General features: G+C 36.4%; 1 long non-coding RNA gene across 1 annotated transcript; it reads left to right on the top strand.

The window, feature by feature from the left end:
- Positions 1 to 978: 978 nt before the first annotated feature.
- On the top strand, positions 979 to 5,028 carry LOC148231613 (uncharacterized). The gene is made up of 3 exons (XR_015810576.1): positions 979 to 2,330; positions 3,317 to 3,525; positions 3,610 to 5,028. It is a non-coding gene; the product is annotated as an uncharacterized LOC148231613 (long non-coding RNA).
- The last annotated feature ends 8,740 nt before the right edge of the window (positions 5,029 to 13,768 follow it).

Genomic DNA, 13,768 nt, shown 5'->3' with positions numbered 1-13,768 from the left:
CGATGCTGAAAAAGCATTTGATACTGTTTGGCATGACGGACTAATCCATAAATTAAAACCAAACGATACACCCGATTATATCATTCGCACTATTCGCTCTTACCTTAACGGACGAAGCTATGTCGTTTCATTAAACGACGAGCTATCAATACCACGTAATATCCCAGCTGGAGTTCCCCAGGGGAGTATTTTGGGGCCATATCTCTTTATACTCTACACCAGTGATTCTCAACGGGGACGCCAGCGCCCCCTTGTGGGCGTTTCAGAGGTCTGACGGGGCGTTTATAAATTTTTAGCATTTAGGGGGCGCTGCAGGGATTTTAGGGGGCGCTGCAGGGTTTTGAGTGGGCGTTGTGTGACAGTTCGGCGTTTGACAGCGCCACGTCATATGAAAGAAACAACAAGTGTGCGTTGTGTCGTTGTGCGCATGAGCACAAAGCGATTTTATTGTGTAATGCGCATTAGTCATCTCTTGTCAGTCTGTTGGGCGGTTGTGTATTTTCTCAGCGTTAGTATATCTGAGTTCTTCTGTGTTGAAATTATTTCTTCATAAATTGGCCCTTATTTCAAGATGTCAGCCAAACAGAAAAAGTGTAGACAATATTCTATTGACTATTTAAAATTTGGTTTTGTTCCGTCTCCTACAAATCAACAATTGCCAATGTGTCTACTCTGTCAACACGTATTTTCTAGCGAGGCCATGAAGCCATCGCGGTTAAATGAACATTTTTTAAAGAAACATTCCGACAAGAATAATAAAGACATATTATACTTTCAAGAACTTAAAAAAACATTTGAAAGTCGTAATACTCTCAGCGATGTTTTTAAGAAGAAATCAAGTCAGAATGAAAAAGGACTAATGGTATCTTATGAAGTAGCACAAATTATTGCAAAATGTGGTGCACCACATATCTACGGAGAAAAATTAATATTACCAGCTATACGGGTATTCATTAATAATATGATCGGGCAAAACCAGCAAGAGATTCTTTCTTCGATCCCATTGAGCAATGATACAATTTCCAGAAGAATTGATGAGATGGCAAGCGATATCGAAATGCAAGTATGTTATGAACTACAGTCCAACGAATTTTCATTACAATTGGATGAGAGTACTCTGCATGATAATGAATCTCTATTACTTGCTTATGCACGATTTGTGAAGAAGTGATCTGTGTCTTTGCTATCAGGGGTAATGAGTGGTCCAAAATCCAGAACAAGTCTACAGAAGAAGCCTGGACAGTTTTAAGTTGGTTCAGAGAGAAGTATAATATAAACACTGATAGGAATGAAGCTGGTACATCATTAGCTCCAAATCTTGTCACTGTTCCGAGGATGGCTGCTTGCGTTCCGATAAGGATCGCTCAATATTTCCACATTAATGTTGGAAAAGTTCTTTGTGGACCAACTGATATAGGGCTATCAAATATATATATATATTAGGTTGATGCATAAGTAACGTCGTATTTTTACATCGACTATCATATATTTTTTTTAACCAACTGTTTTAATATCTGTGCTCAATGTTGTATTTGTATTATATAAAGGAGGGTTTCTTCTAACATTTTTTTAGTCTATCGTCAGCGGTCGAGTCCTACAGAGCCCTTGTGATTTTTTAAAATGTCATAGAAAAAAGTCCATATTCGACATTTTTTACTTTTATTTTTTTTAAAGGCCATAATGCGCCATTGGCAACTAAAAACATATGTGATGTGTACCGCAGAGGTGCTATCGATGTTCGAAACAGTCAACGATGGTTTGCTAAATTCAGATCTGGGAATTTATCAACAGCTGATGAAGAAAGTGTGGGGCGCCCTTCAACCACCGATAATGATATTCTGAATGACATACTTGAAACTGATCTCCGTCAAAATACCAGGGACATCACAATGAAGATGGGTATAATTCAATCTACGGTGGTGAGGCATCAGAATCACGGTGGAATGGTTTCCAAGTACAACGTTTGGGTCCCGCACAACTTGTCACCCGCAAACCTGCTGGACCGAGTTGCCACATGTGTTTCTTTGTGTGCGAGACAAAAGCATGAACTTTTTTGCTTCGAATAGTGACTGGGGATGAAAAATTGGTTGTCTATAACAATAAAAGTAGGAAGCGACACTGGGTCAAGCCAGGACAAGTCCCAATAACCACTCCAAAGGCAGAGCATCATTAAAAAAATAATGCTTGTGTTTGGTGGGATATGAAAGGTATTACTTATTACAAGTTATTGCAACCTAACCAAACAATTAATGCTGATAGATATTGTGAACAGCTGCAAAAATTAAACTCGGTACTCGTAAGAAAACGACCTGAACTTAGCAATCGCAAGGGTGTCGTCTTTCATCACGACAATGCACGGCCTCATTCTGCAATGATGACACAGCATAAATTAAAGGAGCTCAATTGGGATGTTTTAAAGGATCCACCTTATTCTCCTGACTTATCTTAGTCATTTAATATTTTAGATTATAGGCAGTGTCCAAATTGTGGTGCAGAGTATATAAAGGGTGTAGATAGAAGGTGCCTCAATTGTAACTGGAATTTAAACATACCCCGTGAGACTAAATTCAATTATAGACAGTGTATAAAGTGTGGTGAGACCTATAGATTTGGATTAGACAAACGTTGTGTCAAGTGCAGAAGAGTGCTTCCTGCAATTGAAAAGAAAGTAAAGAAGTCCTTAGAAGAAAAGGACAAAGAAGTAGGAGAATCAAGTACAATCGGAAACAGAAGCTTAACTTTACCAGGAGGAAACAGAGTAACCATAACAATGTCAGAAACAGCTAAGCTAAAGGAAATATGGAATGCTGTGTTTGCATGGTACAACACTGATGCTGATATAGCATCATGGTTAGATGAAGAGGAACAAGAATGCATAGTTACCACTCCAGCAAGCAATGTGGAAGCATGGAGAGAACTTCTTTCTTACCAGGGGTTTGATGCAAAGAAACTCTTAAACGAAATGAGAGCTCACTTTGTTAGATACATGGAGACAAAGACCAAAGAGACAGTGTCCATTAAAACAGTTGTGAATGGAGTAGAAAAGACTGTCACTATGAGCAATAAGGAGAAATTTTTTGAGGACATTTCATTCTTAATCTGTGTCTTTGCTATCAGGGGTAATGACTGGTCCAAAATCCAGAACAAGTCTACAGAAGAAGCCTGGACAGTTTAAAGTTGGTTCAGTGAGAAGTATAATATAAACACTGATAGGAATGAAGCTGGTACATCATTAGCTCCAAATCTTTATTGTGAACAGCTGCAAAAATTAAACTCGGTACTCGTAAGAAAACGACCTGAACTTAGCAATCGCAAGGGTGTCGTCTTTCATCACGACAATGCGCGACCTCATTCTGCAATGATGACACAGCATAAATTAAAGGAGCTCAATTGGGATGTTTTAAAGGATCCACCTTATTCTCCTGACTTAGCTTCTTCTGATTTTCACTTGTTTTTATCTCTACAAAATTATTTAAATAGAAAAAAAAATTATACAACAGATGAGGTAAAAACAGCACTAAATTCGTATATATATATATATATATATATATATATATATATATATATATATATATATATCGTATATATATATATATATCATTTAAGTAGTTTTAAATTTACTTATAAGAGTTACTATAGGAGTTAATTTCAAATTAGGAGTGTTTTATTTTATATACCTATTTTTAAGACATATTAATAATGCATATGTATTAGTTAATTGGTTTATTCTTTTCTTAGTGTAAGCTAATTGTAATTGGTTCTCATTAGAAAAAAACTTTCTTAAGACATCACAATAGTGAGGCGCAATACTAGATTGACCCATGATAACAACAGCTGTCTGAAAATGTATCCATTAGCATTTTATTTCTGTTGTGTTGCCACAAGTTTATTTTCTCCTTGCGTTAAATACATGGATGAAGAGTTGTACTTACCATTTAATCAAAGAAGTGTGGCCGTAAGAGAAGATTTAGAACTGCTTGAATACAGATCTATTGAAGACCTAAAGCCCGTTCTTGATTATCAACACTCCATCACATCCATTAAGGATCCCCTTCTTATACTTGAGAAATCAGAGGACCTCTTAGAAGATCAGAAGATGAATGAAGCTCCTGAGTGTGAAACTGGAGATTGTCCAACTATAAGACACACCAGCTTAATAGTAAACCAGCTTGACAGTCACAAATTACAGGAGGATGGACAATTTAAAATGGAAGAAATGTGGAGTATGAGGAATATAGGAAGACTTGACACCATAACAGAATTAGTGGCATTATCAATGTTCATGAAGTTGATTGAGCCTAGGCAACAAAATGCACTGAGTAGCATTGTTCTGAGCACTAGTGCTATTGTGTCTCTGACCAGAGGAGAACCAAAGTCAACTCAAGCAGCTGAAGAAAGATCTTTGTCCACTGATGTTGTAGGAATCACATTTGTCAATTGTAGTGACATAATAAAAATCAAGACTATTTACGCAGACATAATCCTGAATTGCAGTCTTAATGGTTCTTTCAAGATTTATGGTCCTATGATAATTGTTACTGAAGAAGATGAGGTGTGACTTTTCAGTGGGATGCATCAAATGGTTTGTAGACATTATGGTGGATGAGAGAGACATTGCAGAAGTGTATAAAATGTCAAACTCTTATGAAAAAATAGAATTGGAAGTATTAGGTGAAAGAGATTGTAAAATTAATGAATACCACATGAAAGAAAGACCACATCTTTTAGAAGAGACAGTGATAAAGTTCAAAAATGGAACTTATTATCTATGTGATATGCAGACCAATGTCCATGATCCTAGGAGTGGATTGCTGGGAGACATTCAGATTTCTAAATCTAAAAAATTGGCAATGAGCCCATATTTCTTATCATGCACTTCAGTAAAAGAAGTGGGGTCCTCTTGTACTGTCCTAGAATCAGCCTTCCAGGAAATTGTGAAGACATGTAAAGAGATCAAAAATGATATCCAGTTTGGAAGTGAATTTATTTCTAGCTCTGGGTTGATTATTCCATCTAATGAAGACACCATTCTTAGCATATCTTGCAGTAAAGATGTGAAAATATTTAAATCTTCTGGATTGTGTGGAGGGATTATCACAGAAATTATAAGTCAAGAATATTCTGAAAAAGGCATAATTCTAAGCTTGGCAACTGAGTTTAGTAGGCCAAACATCATCTGGACGAAGTACATAGTCTGTTTAGGCAGAGAAATTTCAATCCCATGCAATGGAAGACCAAAATTCTTCCAGGTCAATTCTTTGGACTTATGTGTGAAAGAACTTTTCATTACAAATGTAAAGGTAATAAGCAATAGCACATTATCCTTTTTACATGAGAGCCATCTAAGAGCAGAAAGTGATAACAGCACTATAGATTTGGACATGTTTTCTTGGTCCAAGTTTATGAAAAATTGGATAACTCAAGTGGTTATGAGTTTTCCAGTGTTATCTTTTCTAGTAGTAATCTTTATGATAAAGAAAATGATAGTATAATCGCTCTATGCGGCACGCCGCATATGCGGCACGCCGCATAGCACTGCGAAAAATACCCGTAGAACCGGGTAATGAATTTGGCCAGGTATATGGATTCCCTAAACCAGATCAATACTGTCGGCTTGTGTAAACATTAATCAGCTTTTAAAAGATCTAAAGCCGAGAGCCGGCTATCTCGTTTCATTTCCTTCACTGAATTTTTGCATTCTATTTGAAATCAGTGAATTAAGTAAGTAAGAAATCCATTAAGTTTCATAGCCCTCATATAATTATAATTTTAATTTCAGAATTAAGCCATGGATAAATATTTAACAGTTGGCAACTTGAAAAAAACCAAAGCAAATCAAAGACGAGCTACTAAGCGAAAGTATCAGGAAAGTTACATTGAATTCGGTTTTATAAGACAAGAGTCTGGTGACATTCCGTTTTGTTTGATTTGCAACGCAAAGTTATCCAATGAGTCTCTTGTCCCAAGCAAACTTAAGAGACATTTAGTCTCTTCGGATCATCTCCCGGTGTTCTTCACACTGGAAGGTGAAATTGAGGTCACGACCAGAATTGTGCCTGATTATAAGCGGGCACATTGGGATAAATACAAACAGTATATCGAAAATGGACTTCAAGATAGATCACAAATTTACACAAAACACAACAAAGACTTGATCGACGAAAATATTGAATTTCTCTCAGAAGCAATTAAAAATGCTAAACTTCTCTTCGTACCGACGCATAAACAAAACTCAAACCAAATTGAGCTGCCGCCATCTCTTATTAAAATTATTAAAATAAAAAATAAGCTGCGTAAGCACTGGCAATCCAGTAGATCATCCGAAATTAAAACTAATAAACAATCTAACGTTCGACATTCGCGTAAAAATACAAAATATTAAAAATTATATCTGGGCGCGTAAACTTGTAAAAGTGAAACCCGGTGACAACACACTCTGGAATATTACTAAAAAGTTAAAAACTAAAAATACAAACATCCCTTCGCTAAAAAATGGAACTGCCATTGCCACGACTAATAGGGAAAAAACTGAAGTATTGGCCGATACATTTGCATCATCTTACACTTTGATCCAAAACTACACTTACACACCGACAACCAAAAAAGTAGCTAGAACTCTTCGTGCTCTTGACAAAAATACTAATTTAACTCAATCCATTAGACAGGTAAATATATCAGAATTAATCGGCATTGTAAAACACTTAAAAACCCGTAAAGCCCCTGGAATAGATAAAATTGATAACGTTTTAATCAAAAAATTACCATTTAAAAGCTTTCTATACCTGACTAAAATATTCAACGCCTGCTTATCTTTTGGCTACTTCCCATCGATATGGAAAACTGCAAAAATACACCCTATTAAAAAACCGGGAAAAAACGCGTCAGAAGCAATTAGTTAACGCCCGATAAGTCTTTTACCCACACTTAGCAAGATCTTTGAGAAAGTTATCTTATCTCGCTTAAAGGAATCGGTTAAAGATAAACTTATAAATGAACAGTTCGGTTTCCGCGAAGGTCACTCCACCATACACCACACGTCTGACTGAACACATATCGGCCAATATGAATGTGAAAAAGAGCAGTGGATTATTGATGATCGATGCTGAAAAAGCATTTGATACTGTTTGGCATGACGGACTAATCCATAAATTAAAACCAAACGATACACCCGATTATATCATTCGCACTATTCGCTCTTACCTTAACGGACGAAGCTATGTCGTTTCATTAAACGACGAGCTATCAATACCACGTAATATCCCAGCTGGAGTTCCCCAGGGGAGTATTTTGGGGCCATATCTCTTTATACTCTACACCAGTGATTCTCAACGGGGACGCCAGCGCCCCCTTGTGGGCGTTTCAGAGGTCTGACGGGGCGTTTATAAATTTTTAGCATTTAGGGGGCGCTGCAGGGATTTTAGGGGGCGCTGCAGGGTTTTGAGTGGGCGTTGTGTGACAGTTCGGCGTTTGACAGCGCCACGTCATATGAAAGAAACAACAAGTGTGCGTTGTGTCGTTGTGCGCATGAGCACAAAGCGATTTTATTGTGTAATGCGCATTAGTCATCTCTTGTCAGTCTGTTGGGCGGTTGTGTATTTTCTCAGCGTTAGTATATCTGAGTTCTTCTGTGTTGAAATTATTTCTTCATAAATTGGCCCTTATTTCAAGATGTCAGCCAAACAGAAAAAGTGTAGACAATATTCTATTGACTATTTAAAATTTGGTTTTGTTCCGTCTCCTACAAATCAACAATTGCCAATGTGTCTACTCTGTCAACACGTATTTTCTAGCGAGGCCATGAAGCCATCGCGGTTAAATGAACATTTTTTAAAGAAACATTCCGACAAGAATAATAAAGACATATTATACTTTCAAGAACTTAAAAAAACATTTGAAAGTCGTAATACTCTCAGCGATGTTTTTAAGAAGAAATCAAGTCAGAATGAAAAAGGACTAATGGTATCTTATGAAGTAGCACAAATTATTGCAAAATGTGGTGCACCACATATCTACGGAGAAAAATTAATATTACCAGCTATACGGGTATTCATTAATAATATGATCGGGCAAAACCAGCAAGAGATTCTTTCTTCGATCCCATTGAGCAATGATACAATTTCCAGAAGAATTGATGAGATGGCAAGCGATATCGAAATGCAAGTATGTTATGAACTACAGTCCAACGAATTTTCATTACAATTGGATGAGAGTACTCTGCATGATAATGAATCTCTATTACTTGCTTATGCACGATTTGTGAAGAAGTGATCTGTGTCTTTGCTATCAGGGGTAATGAGTGGTCCAAAATCCAGAACAAGTCTACAGAAGAAGCCTGGACAGTTTTAAGTTGGTTCAGAGAGAAGTATAATATAAACACTGATAGGAATGAAGCTGGTACATCATTAGCTCCAAATCTTGTCACTGTTCCGAGGATGGCTGCTTGCGTTCCGATAAGGATCGCTCAATATTTCCACATTAATGTTGGAAAAGTTCTTTGTGGACCAACTGATATAGGGCTATCAAATATATATATATATTAGGTTGATGCATAAGTAACGTCGTATTTTTACATCGACTATCATATATTTTTTTTAACCAACTGTTTTAATATCTGTGCTCAATGTTGTATTTGTATTATATAAAGGAGGGTTTCTTCTAACATTTTTTTAGTCTATCGTCAGCGGTCGAGTCCTACAGAGCCCTTGTGATTTTTTAAAATGTCATAGAAAAAAGTCCATATTCGACATTTTTTACTTTTATTTTTTTTAAAGGCCATAATGCGCCATTGGCAACTAAAAACATATGTGATGTGTACCGCAGAGGTGCTATCGATGTTCGAAACAGTCAACGATGGTTTGCTAAATTCAGATCTGGGAATTTATCAACAGCTGATGAAGAAAGTGTGGGGCGCCCTTCAACCACCGATAATGATATTCTGAATGACATACTTGAAACTGATCTCCGTCAAAATACCAGGGACATCACAATGAAGATGGGTATAATTCAATCTACGGTGGTGAGGCATCAGAATCACGGTGGAATGGTTTCCAAGTACAACGTTTGGGTCCCGCACAACTTGTCACCCGCAAACCTGCTGGACCGAGTTGCCACATGTGTTTCTTTGTGTGCGAGACAAAAGCATGAACTTTTTTGCTTCGAATAGTGACTGGGGATGAAAAATTGGTTGTCTATAACAATAAAAGTAGGAAGCGACACTGGGTCAAGCCAGGACAAGTCCCAATAACCACTCCAAAGGCAGAGCATCATTAAAAAAATAATGCTTGTGTTTGGTGGGATATGAAAGGTATTACTTATTACAAGTTATTGCAACCTAACCAAACAATTAATGCTGATAGATATTGTGAACAGCTGCAAAAATTAAACTCGGTACTCGTAAGAAAACGACCTGAACTTAGCAATCGCAAGGGTGTCGTCTTTCATCACGACAATGCACGGCCTCATTCTGCAATGATGACACAGCATAAATTAAAGGAGCTCAATTGGGATGTTTTAAAGGATCCACCTTATTCTCCTGACTTATCTTAGTCATTTAATATTTTAGATTATAGGCAGTGTCCAAATTGTGGTGCAGAGTATATAAAGGGTGTAGATAGAAGGTGCCTCAATTGTAACTGGAATTTAAACATACCCCGTGAGACTAAATTCAATTATAGACAGTGTATAAAGTGTGGTGAGACCTATAGATTTGGATTAGACAAACGTTGTGTCAAGTGCAGAAGAGTGCTTCCTGCAATTGAAAAGAAAGTAAAGAAGTCCTTAGAAGAAAAGGACAAAGAAGTAGGAGAATCAAGTACAATCGGAAACAGAAGCTTAACTTTACCAGGAGGAAACAGAGTAACCATAACAATGTCAGAAACAGCTAAGCTAAAGGAAATATGGAATGCTGTGTTTGCATGGTACAACACTGATGCTGATATAGCATCATGGTTAGATGAAGAGGAACAAGAATGCATAGTTACCACTCCAGCAAGCAATGTGGAAGCATGGAGAGAACTTCTTTCTTACCAGGGGTTTGATGCAAAGAAACTCTTAAACGAAATGAGAGCTCACTTTGTTAGATACATGGAGACAAAGACCAAAGAGACAGTGTCCATTAAAACAGTTGTGAATGGAGTAGAAAAGACTGTCACTATGAGCAATAAGGAGAAATTTTTTGAGGACATTTCATTCTTAATCTGTGTCTTTGCTATCAGGGGTAATGACTGGTCCAAAATCCAGAACAAGTCTACAGAAGAAGCCTGGACAGTTTAAAGTTGGTTCAGTGAGAAGTATAATATAAACACTGATAGGAATGAAGCTGGTACATCATTAGCTCCAAATCTTTATTGTGAACAGCTGCAAAAATTAAACTCGGTACTCGTAAGAAAACGACCTGAACTTAGCAATCGCAAGGGTGTCGTCTTTCATCACGACAATGCGCGACCTCATTCTGCAATGATGACACAGCATAAATTAAAGGAGCTCAATTGGGATGTTTTAAAGGATCCACCTTATTCTCCTGACTTAGCTTCTTCTGATTTTCACTTGTTTTTATCTCTACAAAATTATTTAAATAGAAAAAAAAATTATACAACAGATGAGGTAAAAACAGCACTAAATTCGTATATATATATATATATATATATATATATATATATATATATATATATATCGTATATATATATATATATCATTTAAGTAGTTTTAAATTTACTTATAAGAGTTAATTTCAAATTAGGAGTTAATTTCAAATTAGGAGTGTTTTATTTTATATACCTATTTTTAAGACATATTAATAATGCATATGTATTAGTTAATTGGTTTATTCTTTTCTTAGTGTAAGCTAATTGTAATTGGTTCTCATTAGAAAAAAACTTTCTTAAGACATCACAATAGTGAGGCGCAATACTAGATTGACCCATGATAACAACAGCTGTCTGAAAATGTATCCATTAGCATTTTATTTCTGTTGTGTTGCCACAAGTTTATTTTCTCCTTGCGTTAAATACATGGATGAAGAGTTGTACTTACCATTTAATCAAAGAAGTGTGGCCGTAAGAGAAGATTTAGAACTGCTTGAATACAGATCTATTGAAGACCTAAAGCCCGTTCTTGATTATCAACACTCCATCACATCCATTAAGGATCCCCTTCTTATACTTGAGAAATCAGAGGACCTCTTAGAAGATCAGAAGATGAATGAAGCTCCTGAGTGTGAAACTGGAGATTGTCCAACTATAAGACACACCAGCTTAATAGTAAACCAGCTTGACAGTCACAAATTACAGGAGGATGGACAATTTAAAATGGAAGAAATGTGGAGTATGAGGAATATAGGAAGACTTGACACCATAACAGAATTAGTGGCATTATCAATGTTCATGAAGTTGATTGAGCCTAGGCAACAAAATGCACTGAGTAGCATTGTTCTGAGCACTAGTGCTATTGTGTCTCTGACCAGAGGAGAACCAAAGTCAACTCAAGCAGCTGAAGAAAGATCTTTGTCCACTGATGTTGTAGGAATCACATTTGTCAATTGTAGTGACATAATAAAAATCAAGACTATTTACGCAGACATAATCCTGAATTGCAGTCTTAATGGTTCTTTCAAGATTTATGGTCCTATGATAATTGTTACTGAAGAAGATGAGGTGTGACTTTTCAGTGGGATGCATCAAATGGTTTGTAGACATTATGGTGGATGAGAGAGACATTGCAGAAGTGTATAAAATGTCAAACTCTTATGAAAAAATAGAATTGGAAGTATTAGGTGAAAGAGATTGTAAAATTAATGAATACCACATGAAAGAAAGACCACATCTTTTAGAAGAGACAGTGATAAAGTTCAAAAATGGAACTTATTATCTATGTGATATGCAGACCAATGTCCATGATCCTAGGAGTGGATTGCTGGGAGACATTCAGATTTCTAAATCTAAAAAATTGGCAATGAGCCCATATTTCTTATCATGCACTTCAGTAAAAGAAGTGGGGTCCTCTTGTACTGTCCTAGAATCAGCCTTCCAGGAAATTGTGAAGACATGTAAAGAGATCAAAAATGATATCCAGTTTGGAAGTGAATTTATTTCTAGCTCTGGGTTGATTATTCCATCTAATGAAGACACCATTCTTAGCATATCTTGCAGTAAAGATGTGAAAATATTTAAATCTTCTGGATTGTGTGGAGGGATTATCACAGAAATTATAAGTCAAGAATATTCTGAAAAAGGCATAATTCTAAGCTTGGCAACTGAGTTTAGTAGGCCAAACATCATCTGGACGAAGTACATAGTCTGTTTAGGCAGAGAAATTTCAATCCCATGCAATGGAAGACCAAAATTCTTCCAGGTCAATTCTTTGGACTTATGTGTGAAAGAACTTTTCATTACAAATGTAAAGGTAATAAGCAATAGCACATTATCCTTTTTACATGAGAGCCATCTAAGAGCAGAAAGTGATAACAGCACTATAGATTTGGACATGTTTTCTTGGTCCAAGTTTATGAAAAATTGGATAACTCAAGTGGTTATGAGTTTTCCAGTGTTATCTTTTCTAGTAGTAATCTTTATGATAAAGAAAATGATAGTATAATCGCTCTATGCGGCACGCCGCATATGCGGCACGCCGCATAGCACTGCGAAAAATACCCGTAGAACCGGGTAATGAATTTGGCCAGGTATATGGATTCCCTAAACCAGATCAATACTGTCGGCTTGTGTAAACATTAATCAGCTTTTAAAAGATCTAAAGCCGAGAGCCGGCTATCTCGTTTCATTTCCTTCACTGAATTTTTGCATTCTATTTGAAATCAGTGAATTAAGTAAGTAAGAAATCCATTAAGTTTCATAGCCCTCATATAATTATAATTTTAATTTCAGAATTAAGCCATGGATAAATATTTAACAGTTGGCAACTTGAAAAAAACCAAAGCAAATCAAAGACGAGCTACTAAGCGAAAGTATCAGGAAAGTTACATTGAATTCGGTTTTATAAGACAAGAGTCTGGTGACATTCCGTTTTGTTTGATTTGCAACGCAAAGTTATCCAATGAGTCTCTTGTCCCAAGCAAACTTAAGAGACATTTAGTCTCTTCGGATCATCTCCCGGTGTTCTTCACACTGGAAGGTGAAATTGAGGTCACGACCAGAATTGTGCCTGATTATAAGCGGGCACATTGGGATAAATACAAACAGTATATCGAAAATGGACTTCAAGATAGATCACAAATTTACACAAAACACAACAAAGACTTGATCGACGAAAATATTGAATTTCTCTCAGAAGCAATTAAAAATGCTAAACTTCTCTTCGTACCGACGCATAAACAAAACTCAAACCAAATTGAGCTGCCGCCATCTCTTATTAAAATTATTAAAATAAAAAATAAGCTGCGTAAGCACTGGCAATCCAGTAGATCATCCGAAATTAAAACTAATAAACAATCTAACGTTCGACATTCGCGTAAAAATACAAAATATTAAAAATTATATCTGGGCGCGTAAACTTGTAAAAGTGAAACCCGGTGACAACACACTCTGGAATATTACTAAAAAGTTAAAAACTAAAAATACAAACATCCCTTCGCTAAAAAATGGAACTGCCATTGCCACGACTAATAGGGAAAAAACTGAAGTATTGGCCGATACATTTGCATCATCTTACACTTTGATCCAAAACTACACTTACACACCGACAACCAAAAAAGTAGCTAGAACTCTTCGTGCTCTTGACAAAAATACTAATTTAACTCAATCCATTAGACAGGTAA

Source organism: Plectrocnemia conspersa, unplaced genomic scaffold (genome assembly GCF_051122295.1).
Source record: "Plectrocnemia conspersa isolate PC_06_02 unplaced genomic scaffold, ASM5112229v1 ptg000009l, whole genome shotgun sequence".
Classification (NCBI taxonomy): domain Eukaryota; kingdom Metazoa; phylum Arthropoda; class Insecta; order Trichoptera; family Polycentropodidae; genus Plectrocnemia; species Plectrocnemia conspersa.
Note: the sequence above shows the minus strand (reverse complement) of the source record. Positions and strands in the feature narration are given on the sequence as shown.